Consider the following 18,254-nt stretch of genomic DNA (forward strand, 5'->3'; position numbering starts at 1 on the left):
CTCAGTCTGTTTGCTTTGTACTCATTCAACACGTTCAACTGATTAAAAACAAATATAATGAAAGGGCGCATTATGATTTCGAATTTAAATACAAGACAAATTTATGACGAGTCACTACCAAGGAAGTCGCAACACTATATCGGCTTTTAACAAGGCATTAGCGAAAGAGAAAATTTAAATTAATGATAGTCGGTTCCGCTTTATTTTTTTCGCTGAGTAATCCCAAAATAATTATTTTTGGCAAAATCTTGTTTCGGCAATGTGACTTAAACCAATATCTTTTTTGACGATTTTAATAAAATATGTTGTGTGCGTTTAAATTCCTGACAAACTAAGGTTACATATGTAACTCTTTATGACTTGAAATGTCTCTGAGGGTCAACGGGCCAACATTAAAGAGTGCACAACGAATTTATAAACATGTAAATTGTAAGCAGGGAGATTCAGACGAAGCAATGGTTAGTAATATTTTGTAATTCATCTTTCAACCAAAAAAAAAAAAAAAAAAGAAGAAAAACTGAACAGTTTCCCGAACTGGGGTTTATATGGCCCTTAACTTTTCTGTGATTCAAGTTATGATAAAGGAAAGATTGTAGTATCATTTCCTTCATTGCTTCTAGTGAGTTTTGTTTTTTGTGACCAATTCTTCCTCAAAGAAATTTAATTGAACTAAGTATCTTGGTGGTAAGTAAACCTTATGCACTTGTACCACACCAAAAATGATCCCCGACCAGAATTGTCTCCTTCGCAACCGTCGTTGAGACTACGACCAGAAATCATCCCGAGAAAACTCGAGGAACGAACAGTGGAATTTTGGGGCCAGTGGAACCATTGTCTTGGACAATGAAATGTGTGTGGACAGTGGAGTGAAGTGGACGGTGTTATGTCATGGACAGTGAAATGTCGTAGACAGTGTAATGGTGTGGGCAGTGGATTGTTACGTGAGATGGAGTTGTGTGGACACTAGAATGTCGAGGACAGTGGAATGTCAGCTCATGTAGAATTCTGTGACTGATTTCGCCAGTCGGTTTCATGGGCTCAGAAAAATTATTCCAGTCCGCATTAGCTTTAACTACGCTTTGACTGCGTGAAAACTCAAGTTTTATTGAATATATTTATCAAAAAATAGCTGAATAAAAAGTCCATACCGCATCCTGTCGTGTAGCTTTATAGCAAGTATGGTACGTAACAACTTCCGTGGATAACTTCGGTGACCTCTTGAAACATAGAATCATATTTATTTTCCATTGATATATCCGGGGATACATACTTGCAGATCCTAAGACGGACGGTCGGCTTGCCTGGACGAAGATTCCACGCGCGAATTTGCAACAAACGAAAGTTTAAAAAAGAGTAAACGGAATAGGCCTAGAGAAGCTTGCGATCACAAGCCTCGATTTCACTAAGAAATCGACGGCATCCGAGGATGCTATCAGTGAGTGCACCATGTTCCTCAAGCATTTCAATAATAACGTCCTCTTTCGGGCTCCATTTATCGCTGGCGCCCAATACTTTGTGGCGCTCTAATGTAGTTTGGGTTTGTTCTTGCCAGGTCCTCCCTAAATAAACTTATTTGTCTATTAGCTTTCAGTGTGTTTGCTTTTGTTGTGAAGTGGATAAAAAAAAAAAAAAAATGTTATTTCTGACGAATGAAGCTTGCGGCGAAGGCTGAAATAAATATTTTCACGGTAAGAGATACAACAGGGCCTGGGTTCCAGGTCGGTGCGTTATGGGTAGAAAGCTAGGGGTATACAAGGGAGAGTTTTCTACGTGATCAGTCATCTAGGCCTCTGAATCGACCCCGTTCAGGGCTCGGTTTACTTTTTTTTCTTTTAGTTTTTCAGATCATATTCACTGTACAGTCAGCCAGTTTTGCTTATGTAAAGCCTTTGTAGGATGGCTTACCAATTGCTGGAGCATGAGTCATGGTTCATACCCAGATTCCTCAGTGACATGTTATTTTCCTCACGGGCTTTTTGTGGCAGGTTTTCTGGCGTCCGTTTTAAATAGTCGCACCTCCATTGTGAGGGGTTGCCCCTTTCTGTTATAGTTACTGTTCTCCCATATTGCTCAGGGATGTGCACGTAAGTCCGTTTGGGGGATATTAGGTAGTGGCTTTTCTATTATTATGCTTTCCCGACTTCTGTAGTATCTGGGGATCGGAGATTTCCTATCTCGTTACTTCGCCTTAGTGACCCTTTGTGCTGTTTGCGAAGAGCGTTTTGCTCTGTACCCTTATTCGCAGGTTACTAGAAGTTTGTTTCTTTTTTGGGGATTTTTGTCCAACCCAGACTCTCCATTTGACATGAAGTTTGTTTGTTTTGGTAGTTTATTTGCCTGATTGACATGTGATCTGTTTGTATTTGGGGGATTTTGATCCAAAGCAGACTCCCCAGCCTAACTGACAGTCTGACAGAGAGTGTATTTAGTTTGCTAGTTTTTAGCCTTAGTGGCACGTAGTAATTTGGTGCCTGTTTGCTCTCCAGCCCACCAGGCGTAAAGCTTGCGTGCTTACGCGATCACGTACGTTAACTGATTCAAAAATGGCTCTAGTTTACCATGACACAGTCAAAGGTGTGGGATCTCAGTGTTTTCACATAGCAGGGAAATATATTCGGTAACTGTATAGGCTTAACTGGATTCATGTAATGTAGTTCGGCATGGTTCTTGCCGGGGTGGCTCTTGCCAGGCCATTACTTTTGTAGTGAAGTGGAGACAAAATCTTTGGCGTCTGTCTCCTGAAATTTATTTGACTAATACGCAACTTGAGTTTTAGTTCCTCTTTGTCACATACGTTACTATACGTTATCAACAATCCACGCCATTCTCTATTTTTTCACGGGATCATTTGTGGTCCACCCTGGGGATAATTTGCGGGTCAATTTATGGGATCTTTTCCGGTCGGGATCATTTGTGGTGCGGTACACACCTCTGGTCGATGGCAATAACTTACTATAGCTCAGTAGGTGGGTTTCAAATAAACTGTGCTATCCAGGGACGTTAAAAACCGGCCTTTACTTGATACCGTCGTTAAATCGACAGAGTAATGCACTGCACTGTATTGCACTGTACTGCTCTGCTCTGTTCTGCAGTAGAATTCAATGCACTGTACTGTCCTGCTCTGTATTGCACTGCACTCCAGTGCACTGTGTTGCTTTGCTATGTACGTACTGAAAATGCACAGTCCGGTCCTGTCCTGTTCTGTTCTGCACTGCACTGCATTGCACTGCACTGTTCTGTCCTGTACTGTCTTGCACTGTCTTGTACTGTACTGCACTACACTGCACCGCACTGCACTATACAGTACTGCATTGCACTGCACTACATTGTATTACACTGCACTGCACTGCACCGCACTGAATTACACTACACTGTACTGTACTGCACTGTACCGTACTGTATAATTCTTTCGACATATGCAGAAGAAAAAGCGCCTACTGTGCGTTTATCTGGAAGTTTGTGTACGTGCTTTGTTCTGTTTTAAGGGGGAACTTACTTAACTAACTACAGAATAAGAGTTGTTGCTAGGGGATTTGTAGAGATGGTACTCTGTTTTGTAGTTTTTTGTGGCTTTTTATTGATGAAATGTATGAGTTTGAAAAGATGGATTTTATACATCCTCATTACACGCATGTAACTAGTGCCAGTCCCCAACAATGCAACAGAAAGAAAATCCCTTACTAAATCGGAGAAAAAGAGGTATAGTTCCAATTTTTTTTACAACTCGGAATATTCCAGCCTCCTCTATTACCTGATACAAGCATTTACCATTTTTGTAAATAATAGAACTGCTACTGAAGAAAATGGAAAAGTATACGTGCTTATGGCGTCATAACTTCTATAAAAATTCAAATTTCGAAAAGTCAACACGTCACATTTTGGACCTTGGCGATCTTTAGACATTTTCACACGAGTACGCTTTTTGAGTTTTAGGTCTTTTTGCTCTTCTGATCACGTGAATTGCCTAATATGGTTGTAACTCGAAGTCATGAAAAACGTTAAACAGAAAAGATGGTCCAAACAACTTCTCTGTGGAAGTTGGGGTTTCCAAGAAATGACGATTAGGAACTATCCATGGTAAAAATATGGTATTTGTGTTAGTCCCCCCTTAAACCACAAGCAAGGTGAAGAGAGCAAGAAAGAAGTGTAGGTTTTTAAAAGCTTTTTCTACCTAGTCATACCACCAATATTTCATTTAATTGTTTAGAAAACTGAATAACAGTGGTTTATATGTCTATCTATATCATAAAACAATAATGTTGACACATGAAACGAATTAGTAAGCCACATCATTTTTATCTTACTTTTATGCGATTATTAACGACAGAATGCGAACATTTTACGTGTTAACAAATGATATTAGTAACCATTTTGATGCTACATTACCTTGTCAAAAAGCAAACAAACAAAAAACACAACTATGCATTTATAAAGACTGCGGAGTCCGAGCATCTTCAGGAGCTTCTAGTTCTTGGATCCGCAACGAATCAACAATTCGCTCTCTTTTGTATTGATTTAAATTATTACCCACAAATTCCAGGGAACTGATTTGAAAGTAATGATAGGAAAAGAGCAAAATGATTGTATCCTGCAATGCAAAAAGAGGTTAGATATTTAGCCAGGACTATCTGCGCTCTTTAATTAGTTGTTAAAAACATATCGTCTCTTTGAAAGGTTTTAGACGGGAGTAACAACGTGAATTGATGTTGAATGTTGCACATTCCACTTTGGATATTACTTTGAATGATTACCCCTGACATTGCACACAAAGAATCTCCTTTATAGGCGCCCGAGCTGTATTCATTTGTTTTCTTTTGCCGGACCACGACAAAATTTGAAGGGAGAGGTTTTAGATCATTTACCATATAGACAACTAAGGTTTTGGTTTAGTACATTGCGAGACTTTCCTGGTTAACTACTTAACCACCCGACTCAGAAAAGCAGTCGTCTGCGTTTCCTGTTTGTAAGGAAGTTTTATATCAGGGATGATATCGTATTGACGCATTTTATAAACCAGTAATGGGGGTCTATATGGTCGAATATACCTTCAAACACATGTGCCATCGGTCGCTTTGGACTTCTAAAACTGAGCATGGGTGTTGGATAAATAAAGGAACCAACCAAAATTGTCCGGCGTGATGTGTCGTAACATTGGCGATGTGCCAACAAATGACCCTGAACATTAATGTCGTCAGCAACCTTAGACATAGTGGAGGTTAAGGCGATTGACCTCCGGTACTTTGATATATCGTTCGTTCCAATGCCCCACAAAGCAGCTATTTGCCACAGGGTTCACAGGGTCACCTAAGACCGAACATAAGCGGTAAAGTTTGACATACTATAAATCAGAGCAGTACATAGCCAGTCCCATAATATTTTATTGTCTCTCAAAAGTTTAATCAGTGAATTACTGACACTTTGTAAACAGTATAATACAAACGTTTATCACAGCATTTAATTGGATAAATTTGTTATTGATACAGTTTTACTTCCTCAAACTTGAGAAGTTCATTTTAATGCATCTTGAATTTCTCCTCTAAATGTTTCTCACAATATGCTTCCTTTAACACTTTGCACAACCCTCCATTCCTGTCTGAGATCCCCTGCAAAAAGTAAGACGAAAGGGAAACTGTCAGAAAACTCAATACTTTGAGAAATCTAATGGATGGCTGTTAAATCAAGAACATAAAAACCGGGCGAACTCCGTCATTTAAACCATTTTTTTTAAAATTAACTGAGATTGTCGCGAGAACTTTTTCGCTTGAAATGAGGTTACAGAGGAAAAACAGAGAAATAATGTTAAGACGCCAGTGTCGAGAAAACCATTTGAATGAGAGATATTGCAAAACGTACTTTAACGAGAGATGCTTTACAAGGAAGTGTGATCACTATGTGGAATCATTTGCCAGTAGTGTTAAGCTGCATCAATGAAAGTCTGTTACGAGAGTTTGACATGACGCTTCCCCAAAAATGTATGTGTTTACACTTTGTGGAACTAAACTGTAAGTGGCAGTGACAAAGAATGTGAATAATTTCCTATTGGTATGTACACATGTGAGCCGTTATGCGGTAAACTGGCTCTATTGTTGTTGAGTATATGAGGTTTGTTGACTGTAATTTATTCATCTCAGTTCTCGAACTTTCAACTTATTATTTAATTGTTTTCCATATCCGCTCTTCTTGCTTTAACCCCCAAAGGTTTGGGCGACTGCCCTTGGTTTGGGAATACGTTCCCAGTTTTTTTCCCATTGGGTGTTTTGGGTTTTCGTATTAGGCGGCACACATGGCTAGTTTAGCCCGAGTGAGTTTGTTAAGGATTCTTTTCATATATTGTTTGGTTACCATATTGAATGATGTAACGATATTCGGACGGCAATAAACACTCAGGTTCATAGCTCAAGCTGCACACCTATTCCCGTCTTGTAGTGTGAATATAAACAGTAAACAATTCAGAATTAAACCCGAATTTCTAAGACGATTAAGGCTTTCTAAAATGATATTGTCAGTTGGGTACCCCTGAACATACGAGTCCTTTCACGTGTACGTTATTAGCTTACCTTGCTGTTTTGAACGTCCCTTTTCAGCCTTAGCCTAGCCCCGGTCGGGAATGGACCAATAACACCTTCACAATCTGAAATCACTGAGGCCAGAAGGACGCTAAAAATCAACACTACAGATCGTGCATCAGATTTCATCTCTAGATACGAGCTGGATACTTTCCTGAATGTCTTGTCAGCTTAACACTATTTAACTGGGACCAACTTTGTGTATCCGTTGCGATTAAACAGCATTCTTATATATATAGTGCACCGTTAGATGTCATTGGTGTAAAGAATAACTATGTTTGTCAAACTTCGCCGTAATTTAGTGGGCCGTTTAGCCCAAGACGTCCGGGGTGGTAATTCAGTCAAAGGTCTTGAAGGGTAATTCCTCATGTTCATTATTGTAAGGGTAGGCACTGTTTAAAAAAGAGCACGTAATTTTCAGAAATATATATTACAAGTTACTAGCTCGGCTGCTTCACACTTGAACATGTATTCTGTGTTTGTAAACACCGGATCAGATTAGCTTCATCTCAGAAAAAGGTTCGAGAGATGATTTCACGACAAAGTTGGTAAACATCGACAATGCTAATTTTTAGTATACGAATGAATTCTGTTATCCTCCTTGTTCAACTTGTCCAATATGTACGAACTATCCAAAAACTTAACTGATAGCAACGCCATTCAATTTGAGAAAGAGGATGAAATATTTAGACAACATGTGCTCGCGTCCTCCATAACCTTGAATCTGGTCTTTTCCCGTTGGTGGTTTGCTGAGGTCGGCAAAAAATGTACCAAACAAACGTACAGAGGGATTGTTTGGCCCATTAGACCAATTGTTTTGTGGAAGGTTGTCGTTGCTTAAGCTTCTTTTACCTGTTGACATTCTCTATGCGATCTATCTAAGATCTAAGACTTTAGCTGCCACAATGCGAGGAAATACATATTTTCAAAACGCAATGGGGAGGACCATTTCGCTGTCGCTCTGACAGACGAGAACATCGACACACTTAATGACAAAGAAGCACCTGAAAATGGTAAAGATAAAAGCTAATAACGCAATTTACTACGTATAACCACAACATTTATTTGGCCTTGAAATATGAGCAAGAAATTATCCGTTTCTCACAGCTTACAATTTCTCTTAAGCGGAAGGCTCAGTTGTCGGCTCTTCCTCGCTTGGAACACAATTTCCGCGGACAGGCATCCGAGCAAATTTTCGTCCCATATACTGAAAAGTAATTGCTATAAATAGAGAAGAAGAACATTGGCGAAATAACGCAAGTTAGGTAATTGATACATTTCATTGAGGCTTTTCGACGAAGGTGGTACATGCCCCAGGGGTCGGAAGAATTTGGAGGCGTCTTTCCGGAATGAGTTTTCTTTGTAGGAAAAATAAACAATAAGATGAAAACACACTTAGATAGCAAATGTTATAAATTTATTTTCGCGGTGACATGAAAACTAATTTCTTTAAAGAAGTGAGGGAAACTTACGCACGTAACAGTCGCTTCGGTAATTACAGTAAGCGAATTTCGGCGTTTCACTGGCGTACTTTTGGGGTAAACGAAATTTGTCAATCTTAGTCTCCTGTGCTTGTCCCATTAATTGCTACGTATACTTGTATACAATCGAATAAGGGCATGTGGATGCTGCAATTAAAGCTGAATTGAGTGGCCTCTATCTTTTTAAGCTGACACAAGAATTTGTTCATAATTTATCGCAATCCTGTCTCTGTCATTGTTAGTCTCACTCGCTTCCTTAAAGTTACGTCATTTGTACAATAGCATTTTATTTGTATTTTCAACATTTTCTAACGATGCTCTTTCTTTAGACTAAAGCTTCTGCAGTCACACAGTAAAATTCTGACGGATTTCATGTTTTTGTTATTAATATAAAGACAAACCTTTCTAACAAAATTTTCTAATACCTTGCCGCCTCCGGAACCCAACATTATTTTTGTGAGGTGACTTGACACATTTAACTTCACATCTGGGAAAGAACTGCAAATAACTACTATGGAATTTTATTTTTCCTCAGCTCACTTTAAATACGGCTATGGATTCTTCCTAAAGTCAGGGAAGAATTTCAAAGATCAAAATATACAAAATATGCACCATTGGCTTTGGATAGAGGCTGAAAATCAGATTACCAAGGGCGCAGAAAAGAATGGGCAGTGAAACAGTCTCTCGGCGGGTCGAGAGCGCCCAAAAAATAAAATTGGACTAAAAGATGGCGCCTTGTCTCAAGTAGTCGAGTTCGAAGATCCTCAATTTATTCTTACTTTTGATGACCATCTAGGCTTTCAAAACAGGAAACTTTTCCGCAAAGGGAAGTCAAACCTTTTACAGATAAGGGAACTCTTATCCATGCACATGTTCTGGCGAAAAGACGCAAGGAATACTGTTGTTAGTGATTGACGACAAAAAATCGTAAGGGATCGGGATGAATAACCTAAATGGTGTCGTTCATTATTAATGTAATCCTTACATCTACCGTTGTACAAATGTTGAAAAGAATCTAAAATAAAAATGGATGTCCAGAGAATGGCCTTAACATGCGCTTTGCAGTTTCAATTTTAATATCCATTGTTATAGAGGATCGGTGAATATCACAGCAGCATGCCAACAGCATGCCAACACTGAGCCTAAAGGCTCTGGTTATCTGAAGAGATGAAGTATATTCACTTTAAGGTTTTGATGCTCATGAAAGGTTTCCCTTAACCACACCAAGGGTGTGTGTGGGAACTGATATAGCTGAGTGTGGGATGAGAACTTCCTGCTTCCCACACTTTTTATTTGTGGTTCCTCTCCCTTCCTTAGCTGTTCTTCCCTCTGCAAACCTTTTCTAAGGCGAAAAAAATTAACATTTCTCTCCTGCCACCCTGGACATTCCACTTCTTAATTTTTCATACTTCTGTAGACTATTTTTAACTCGTGAATTGCGCTTGCAAAATGAACGATATACCAAATCAACGAAAATATCATTCGCTCAGGCGCTCCATCGGTCGCTCGATGGGCTGTAAACTTTCATTGAATATGGGGTACTCTCACTGCTCACTTAAGTTTCTCTCTTTCGTCAATTAAAATACACATTTTTGGAGTTCGAAATTAAAAGAAAGGGCCTAAAGAACACTCGACCGCCGAAAAAAAGGTTGTTGGCATTTTGAGAATCTCGATTCGATGAACTGCACAAGCTCTCGAACGATTAAACCGAAGTAATGTATTTATATACCGTACATATCACATAGTCTAATGGCGGTTTACAATTATTTTGTGGGGTGAGATTGGATGTCAACGTGTAAAGGTGCCACTGGCAGCCGCTATCAGTCCATATTTTGATCTTTGCCGCCCACCCAACCGACGCATGAATGGAAGGCAGCTGAAATGAGAGATAGAGATTGACCACCACACCGGGGACTACGTCGGTCTTCACATGGATTTTTAGATACCGGAAAAGGGAACGCTGCATTTTAATAATAATAAATGCGGTTAAATATTGCATCTCAGTCTGAAAAAAAAAAAAAAATCAAAACAAAAAGATCGACTCCCTCCGGGTTGATCCTGGGACACACAGACTACAATCCCTAGGACTTGCCACGACACTGCACCCAGCAACTGTGAGTGACGAACAGTGAAAAGTGACGACCTGGATCTGTTGAACCACCAATTATTAGGACGGTCACAGAGTTGTTTCTTTGCTACATTGGTGAAAAACTGCTGCTTATTCTCTAGGTATGAAAATCAAAGAAACAAGTAACTTTAGACATAATACAAAATCACTTGTTCAATTCATTTTTCTGATTTTTATATACGTTTGTCGCATTACTTAAATGCGCCATTAAGCTTCACTCCTGTGCATAGCTTGAACTTGAAACTACAAGCAACAAAAGACAAAAATGTTTCTTTCAGCAAATGTTCAATTCATTTTTCTAATTTTTCATGTACGTTTGTCGCATTACTTAAATCCGCCATTAAGCTTTACGCCTGTGCATAGTCACGGTCATCGATAGCGCAGCATTTAACTACAAGCAACGAAAGCCAAAAATGTTTCTTTTAGAAAATATCGGGCACTCTCACTGCTCACTTAAGTTTCTCTCCTCTTTCAATTAAAATACACAATTTTGATGTTAGAAATTAAAAGAAATGGCCTAAAATGACGAAAGCCAAAAAATGTTTCCTCTTATTTACACTTACCACGCTCATTAAACGTCCGTTCTTCTGTCCCCAGCAGAAGTCAACCCTTCGCAAATTTCACTTGCTCTCAGTAGAATTGTAGTACAGTTTTTGTTGTCTGATCAGAAGTAACTGCAAGTTAGTTATCCATTGTGCTTGCTTACTGACGTTAAAAGGAAAAGTGCGTTATGTATGGTGACGTACAAAGTGAAACTTTCGTTTCCCAGTTATAAACATTTTAACTAACGTTACGTTTTTGCACAAAAGAGTCGTTTCCACAAAGCAAACTAGAAGTGCACTTTTCCTTGATGCTAATGAACCATCCACCCTAAAATGCAGCTAGACGCTTCTTCGATATGTTCTCTGCTGCGACCTGTTTTTCGCCGTTGTAAACTACACCACAAAATAAAGCTAAGTAGGAGCTTTCAAAAAGTAGTGAGACAAAATATGCCACAAAAAAGCCAGACAAAAAACTTTTGGAAACAGCCTTGCAAACAAATCGCAAACTACTGAAATGCCTGGGTAAAACTCTGCGTGTCTGTTACCCGTAGCATTCGTCAGATGCACGCGAAAATAGCCTCGTTTTCGATATTTTACAGCCTGTTTAGTGCACAGCTCCGCTCTGCCAAAGCTTTATCCAGGAACCCCTGACGGATAGGTGCAATTTCCTTTTAAGTAGGAAGCAAAAATAATCTAAGAGGACTGTCAAATGGTACGGGAGAGAACACAGTCCGAACCCTAACGAGAAAACCTTTTTTTGCGGAGACATTTACAACAATCAACTACTTGAATAGGAGACAGCTAAAGTTTCATACCTTTCTCGTCTTGACGTCTTTTTACCAGAAAAATAATAATTCTTCTGAAATAGTGTATAAATACATCTACACAAATCTGACGATAAACTGTCGATTCATCTAGCTTAACGTAATTTTACAACCCATCGAATTTTTTCAGTGCATCGTAGACGTGACCGATGACGTCAGAATGACACATAGTTCAATTAACACATGGAATTTGATTGCATTGTGCGTCCAAATACCGAAGATATGGCTATCCAAAGTCACAAGTACACAGACTCCCTTATCTTTACAATTACGGTTAGCCCCCTTAATTTTTCAAAAAGATGTACACTGCCCAATTTCAAGTAACCCTTACCAACAGCCTTCATGTTCTTTGTTTTCCAGTTGGCTTGATAGCTCAGTTGGTAGAGGACTGTACCGAAATGACAGAGGTCATGGTTTCGAATCCAAACACAAATTATTTCAGTCATTCTTATTACTCGGTCTTGTCCTTTTTTTTTTTTTTACTATATTAAAAGATTGGTAGGTTCCTCTCGAAGCCGAATAATTTGAAGTTTGTTTCTCAGTCCTACACAATCTAGTTGTCTTTTATGTAATTTTGCTGGTTTTTTGAGATAATTTTTTGGTATGGTGTGTCCCTTTTGAATAGGCATTTTATTTTTGTCTTTTAACAATAGGATCTATGTAGCCACCTTAAGGGAATATTGTACTGTACTTGTAACTTGTAGCTTTTCTTATTGTAACTTGCAGTTTGATCAGTAGTTGTATTCGTTGTTTATGGTTATTTGTTGGTTTATTGCAGTTCCTTGTAAAATTGTAACGTACCAGTAACATAATTACCTAATTTCGTACAGCAAATGGGTTGCACAATTAAAATATCTTCATTAAAAAATATCTTCAAGTTTATACTGAAACGATTAGTTTTATTTTAGAGAAAAAATTGTCTCTTGATTCTGTCATATTGTATCAAACAAAAAAAGTTTCGTTTTCAGGATCGAAAATTTATTTTGAAAAACAAGCTTTCGATTTCGTCTTGGAATAATATATTTCGATTTCGTCTCGGAATAATATAATTCATTGTCACAGGTGCTGGCTCGCTTTTTTCTTCTTGCAGTCCGATAAGATAATGGCCGCTTTTTCTAATTGCAAGAACTAGTTGGGTTACGGAGAATTTGCTTCCAAACGCACTTAACTAACCAAAATGAACACGACTAATCTCTTCTTAAAATGATGCTAAAATAAAGAAAAATCATACGTCTCTTACTCATAATCGTCGTTTCTGTTTGAAGTCCCAGAAAAGTTATTTAATGATTGCAACTGCATTCGTTACAGTATAAATGACCATGAGAGCTGAAATATAAAAAGATTCAGAAGTATTTACGGTTAAATAAATGTTTTAATGTCATTTAATATATGAGGGAGAAAAATCGTTCACCAATTTTGCAGGTTTGGACCCTAACCATACGTAGGTAGGAAAACTGTGCACAAAACGTTCAAATTGTTGGGTCAGAAATATCTTGCCAGAAAGGACTCATTTGCAACTTAAATTAGCTTATATTGATTTAAAAAAACATCGATTACATAGTCCATCAATATCATGACAGCTTCACAAGCGGTGGGCAAAAGTTCTATATTCATTAAAACTGTAATGTAATTTTGAATTTCACAGCGAAGTCCGGCAATTTTCAAGGTGGTATTCGTTATAGTTACTTTGCCCCGGGCTAATTTTTGCAGACAGTTTGGAAACATATTTTAAATTTTTTCTTCAGGTCATTTAAATAATTATCGTAATATTGTGAAAATATATGTCTCACGTGATGGGGCGTCCATAGTAATCTGAGCAGCGCTGTCGCTTGTTCATGTATTTTATTCGGCCTAGAATCTTATGATGGGTAGACGCTCGCCCTGTTTTTCCTGCTAATCCTGAGCAAACGCCTGCCACCGACATTTCTCCAAATTCCCTGGAACAGCTTTGTGATATTTCGCCGAAAGTATTGAACTTGTAGTAGTAGATGAATGGATTGATGCAAGAGTTGACACACCCAGCAGTGATACACCACAGCAGCGCTTTAAGGATTTCCTCATCAACCAGAGGCAACCAGCATAGCAGAGTTGTCACCAAAACCGCTCCAACACCTGTTGTAGCTTTGCTTATTATACTCTGGGGTCCTCTCTGAAACTCCGACATGCGCCCAGCTTGTTTCCTAGCCTCCCTGTAGATAACGCAATACAGTATACCGTGATGATGATTGCAGTGTTATACACATGAGCCAATGTTAAGGCAGCTTTGCTAAGACAGATTAATCCCATAGCAAATGATATCACGCACGAAGCTAAGATAATTCGTGCAGTGTTCTTATCTGTGATCCAAATCACGTACTTATACGGGAAATATATGGCTACAAACCGATCGAACGTGACACTCACTAGGCCATTCAACGAGGCCGTCAATAAGCCGTACCCAAGAAACCTTTGAGGTAACTCGAACAAATTGCTTTGGTCCGAGTGATTGAAGCGATAAACTAACAGTGGTTAATAGAGTGCACAAACCAGGAAATCAGCTACGGATAAATTGATCAGAAAGAAGCTTGTATGAACGAACTGATGACAAGCAAATTAGCAAAACTGCCCAGCATAATTAAAATGCTGTTGATGATAGTGTAAAGAATCGTTTCCCAGGCGGCCATAGCCAAGTTGAGTGTTGCTCCTAAGAAAGCAAATTTTGTCTAGTTTGCTGTACTCAACGGACATGCAGTAGTTGACGTATTGTTTTACATGACAACATTCTTTTATCTTTCTTCGATACCCGCATTAGGTTGGTGATTCGTTACTTTTATGACAAATTAAAGATAGAAAAGCTGTTCAGTTATACGGTTGTCAGGCTTCAGCTGTATTGAAAAAAGGGTTAGTGTAAAGAGAAAATTTAAGTTATTGTTTTAGCTGACGCGTAAGCTTCATTAAGATAGGAGGCCACTTGGGATCATTTGCGATCATAAAATCATCTCTAAGTTGTAAGTTGAAATGTTCATTGTTATTTCATTCTTTTCAATATATTTTCTGGCTTTTCCTTCAAATTTCTCTTTGTCTTAGTAATGAGATGAAGATTATATTACGAGGATGCAGTATTGAGTGCACTCTCATCCAACGCAATCAGATGCAAAAAGTCGTTTATGTGAACAAGAGAGCAATCAGGGTTGGAATATCAAGGAGCCGCAAGCGAGCTGATAAGCGATTTGACTATAACTTTCAGTAGAATTCAGCTTGAAATTTTGTAGCTCTTGGATTCTGCTATGCAGTTAAAGCTGAAGACACCATCGTAAAATAAACGGCCTTTCATGAATAAGACGTGCTCACAAGCACTCTGGATGATAATTCGGTATTAGAAATGATTTCCTTTCCTTCGTTTTCTTCGAGTTTGACGTGCTCAACCCAGGACAAACGCCAGGAGCATATTCCGGATAGCAGATTGGACCATAATAGGCATTAAAGGCATTTCACACCTTGGTTTTTGGTGTGCTAAATGGCAGGGAATAACTCGGGAAAGGTCGAACGAACTGTAACTCGTAATTTTCTATTTACTTTAATGTCGTTTGGTTTCCAACAATTTAATGTCTTGTTACAACCTCCTGCAGGTTATGGGAGTGTCTACTTTAGGTTTTAAAATAACCAACCTTACGATGTACAACTCAGATTTTACCATAACGTGTCAACTAACCGGCTTTCCCGGTTACATTGTTTATAACAGGAAAGCGATATGTTGTCCGTCCATAAATGATGATAATGTCTAAAATTAGGAAAGAGGACTTCTTAAAGGAAACAGAATAATTTTTTTAACTTCATCATTGCAACCAAACGTACACGTTGTTGACGTTGTCAAATGTTTGAGCCAAGTCTGGGAATCCACCTCACAAGAACTGTTACTATTCTTACTGACCGATTCTTTGTATTCCTAACCGTTTTCGCTCCGCACTGGGCGATTACTCGCTTCAAAATGGCATGCGCAATTCTTTTAAATCGCTTGCGTGTTGCTTGCCTTAAAGCGAAAATTGTACGCGTTTCCTTTTCAGGCGTAAAAAGCGACTTATCTGAATAAATGTTTCATTTAGGAAATATTTTGGCTGTTTTTCACTGTATTTTCATTGCCGGTCAGTATCGGACTACGGACTGCGGCAAAAATGCGAATAGGAGTTATTCAGGTCTTCCACCGCCATTTTAAGTGATTGATAGCACATGCGTAGTTCTACATCGTGACATTCATGGCGCGAAAATACCATTCCCATCATGCCTTCCTGCCCTTCACTTGGCAGGAAAATAGGTTTTTTTTCTTCCTGGACAGCATTTTGTGCCAAAGTCCCTGTTTTCTTTTATACTTCATTTCGTGTTTTATACGCAGTTCGTAGTTCGCAATCCGTGTTTTATACTGACCGTTTCATTGATGAAACGAGGTAACTAAGCAATGTTATACGAGCAAACATGTCCTTGCGAGCGGATCAAATTCGCCGATGTGACGCGACGATCAAATTTCAGCGCAACGTTCAAAATGTTTACGTTCAAGTTTCTTTTTTGGTAATTCGTAATTCGTAACTAGTGTATTTTCTTCGATAGAAATCATAATTATTCTGTAAATTATCGCTCTATTCTTATAGAGGCGATTTACTCCAAAATGTGGGCGAAAACGTTTCTACGAATCCCGGTCGTCGTCCGTCACAGGAAATTACTTGTCCTTAAGTTCCCTAATTTGTTATATGGCTTCCAAGGGATTATATGGCTTCCAGGGCCGATTACCTTTCCAAATTTCCAGGATCAAAATTAACAATTAAACACCCAAAACACCGCTGGGAGCCCCTAGTCAACCATTATCTGCTAGAAACCTCACTACCAGATTTCTATTTTGCAGGTCTCGCAAAATAATCAATGAACACTGACAGCTACCAACTGTAAGTATCACTTTGTGAGGTGATGGCATTATAATTCTTCATTGTTTTTAACCTCTTGTAAGCGACCACTTGACTCATGGTCTGATGTCCATGTTCGCTGTATGTACTATGCTACTCAGAATTTATGAGGAACTTTTAATTACAACTTAGCACTGCTCGTATTGTAACTAGGAAAATGTATGCAATAAACCCTCTTCGAATAAGTGGATGTGTCAGACCTGTTCCCAGACGAGACTCTATACTGTTCGACTCTCGTAGGCGACCACTAAATCTTGGCATCTTGATGGTCGCTTACGGGAGGTTCGACTGTATTGGATCAGTATTTGCAGGCACACAATGAGTACAAAATGAAAGAAAAAATTTATATAATAATAATAATAATAATAATAATAATAATCATAATCATAATCATAATCATAATCATAATCATAATCATAATCATAATCATAATCATAATCATAATCATAATCATAATCATAATCATAATAATAATAATAATAATAATAATAAATAGAAACAAATCTAACAGCGACCAGCACAGATATATTAAAGACATGGAACGCCGTAATATTCCCATTACCTTTACTGTGTTCTGTTGGTCTACGTCTGCCAGAATGCTGTCTGACTAATGGATACCAATGAAATGGAATAGCGGAATTAGATCAAAGCAATTTGAAATTTTTCTCCAGCTCATTGTTTTGCCTGTTGACGTCTTCGTCGTTAAACAAAGCTCGTTTATTAGCTTTTTAGGCAAAGTAAGTCCACGACATACTAACTTTTGACCATTAAACTGAAAAATAGTAACACAACAAACCGCTCTCAAGGGCAGAGTGCATGTAAATACGTAAAAGAAATCGCGGTCAGTCATGAAACGCCATGGGTTGTTTGAGAAAGTAAAAGCTAAATAAGCTCGCAAATAGGCTATGGTACGCAATAGAAGATCATAGAAAAGATAAAGAGAAAATTCTTCGAGGCGCGGCGTAGCTTCACATTGAACGTAAAAAAAGGGAAGAAACTTTCTTTCTGCTCTGCAGCTAAAATTATCACCACATCACCAACTGGCATATCATTAAGTCTTAATTTTTCAAGTGCCATCGTCATCCTTAAATTCGCCGTCAAAGGTGGCTGTTGGATCTAATAGCAATAGTGGCCTCAATTAGTATTAACCTAGGCCTGTATTTGCGCGGGAATTTAGGTTAATAATTTGCATTTTGCAAGTGGCACTTTGCTGAAATGAAATTTTCTGTTTATTATACGTTGAACTTTCAACGAGACTCGCTTCGCGTAGTTAGCAGCAGTTACTGCAGTCTGCTAGCAATTTCTTCTGGAAGTTTCGTCTAAACGCGCCACAACAATTTTAAATCTTCTTTGCCTCGTCAATATCACTGTTAACAGGGGGCCTGTATTTCTTTTTTGAGGCACTCTTTGTTCATTTTCTGTCTTTGTCCTGGGATCATGAAGTAAGGATAAAGTTTCTCGTCAATGTTGGTGGATTAGTTTTGGCGGGAGAGCAACTATGTAATTTTGTTAATTGGTTTCCATTCTTCTCATTAAAGCTTGTATTCTAACTTTGTTCAATTGTTGCCCCAACTATTTGCTAAATTAATTGAATTGGCCGTAAAAACTTTCTGAGTCCCAATATATGGCCCACTGATCTTTTTAGCACACCTGAAAACAAGTGTATACGCCGCAGATAGTTTAGGGATGTAAACAATTTACACGATTTTAGAAATGAGAAGAATGATTGAATGACAATTGAATGATAATTGAATGATAAATGAATGACAGTAAATGAAATAC

At 38.5% G+C, this 18,254-nt stretch overlaps 1 long non-coding RNA gene across 1 annotated transcript; it reads right to left on the reverse strand.

Annotated features, from left to right (window-relative positions):
• Window positions 1-5,368: 5,368 nt before the first annotated feature.
• LOC146476913 (uncharacterized) lies at window positions 5,369-6,762 on the reverse strand. The gene is made up of 2 exons (XR_014865468.1): window positions 6,558-6,762; window positions 5,369-5,603 (listed from the first exon to the last, which is right to left on the reverse strand). It is a non-coding gene; the product is annotated as an uncharacterized LOC146476913 (long non-coding RNA).
• Between the last annotated feature and the right edge of the window lie 11,492 nt (window positions 6,763-18,254).

Source organism: Pavona decussata, unplaced genomic scaffold (genome assembly GCF_977016875.1).
Source record: "Pavona decussata unplaced genomic scaffold, jaPavDecu1.1 SCAFFOLD_72, whole genome shotgun sequence".
NCBI classification, from domain to species: domain Eukaryota; kingdom Metazoa; phylum Cnidaria; class Anthozoa; order Scleractinia; family Agariciidae; genus Pavona; species Pavona decussata.